A 984-nucleotide genomic window follows, 5' to 3' on the forward strand; every position below is an offset into this window, starting at 1 on the left:
AAATCTTAGTCAGGATATCAGAAATTATCAGGATTGATTGTGAAAAGCAAAAGAACATGAAATGGTTACTTGTTTTGCAGTAATGGAGAATAGGTTGAGGTTTGGAGATGCTCCTCTTCTGAATCTCTGCTTTCCTACTGTCTTCTTCTTCAAACACGCAAGTCTCCTTCCATGGCAAGCTGTGTGTAGGGTTTCACCGTTGTCAGTGGCTACCTCCCATCCTCTCATTGGAACGATTCCTAATGCCCTGTCACGGCACGGCATTCCATATGTCGGTTCTCAATCAGACCGGAGTAGAATCCAGTGATTCTTTTGGCGTCTGTCACTAACGCCCCGCCTTCAGGAGATTGAAGCACGTCACAGTCATTCAGTCATTGAATCCTACTCAGAATACCACAGACAAGGTTTAGACCTTCCGGATTCTTTTGAATGCCGCCATCAGTCTAGCTTATACCACGAAGATTCCGATAAAAGAATCCAAGAGATAACTACTTAATCTAAGATAGAACAGAGGTGGTTGTCAGGCACATGTTCATAGTTGAGAATGATGATGATTGTCACTGATCATCACATTCATCCGGATTAAGAACAAGTATTATCTTAGAATGGAAGCAAGCATGATTGAATGAGAAACAGTAGTAATTGCATTAATCCATCAAGACACAGCAGAGCTCCTCACCCCCAACCATGGGGTTTAGAGGCTCATACTGTGGAAAGAAACGTGTACAAAATGTTATGAGGTCATAAGGTCCGGATTACAAAGTCAAAAGGTCCTATATGTAGTAAACTAGTATCCTAAGGTTTACAGAAATGAGTAAATGACAGAAAAATCCACTTCCGGGCTCACTTGGTGTGTGCTTGGGCTGAGCATTGAAGCTTTTATGTGTAGAGACGTTTTCTGGAGTTAAACGCCAGTTCTCATGCCAGTTTGGGCGTTTAACTCCAAGTTTTATGCCAGTTCCGGCGTTTAACGCTGGAATTTCT

This window comes from Arachis stenosperma, chromosome 1 (genome assembly GCF_014773155.1).
Source record: "Arachis stenosperma cultivar V10309 chromosome 1, arast.V10309.gnm1.PFL2, whole genome shotgun sequence".
NCBI lineage: Eukaryota > Viridiplantae > Streptophyta > Magnoliopsida > Fabales > Fabaceae > Arachis > Arachis stenosperma.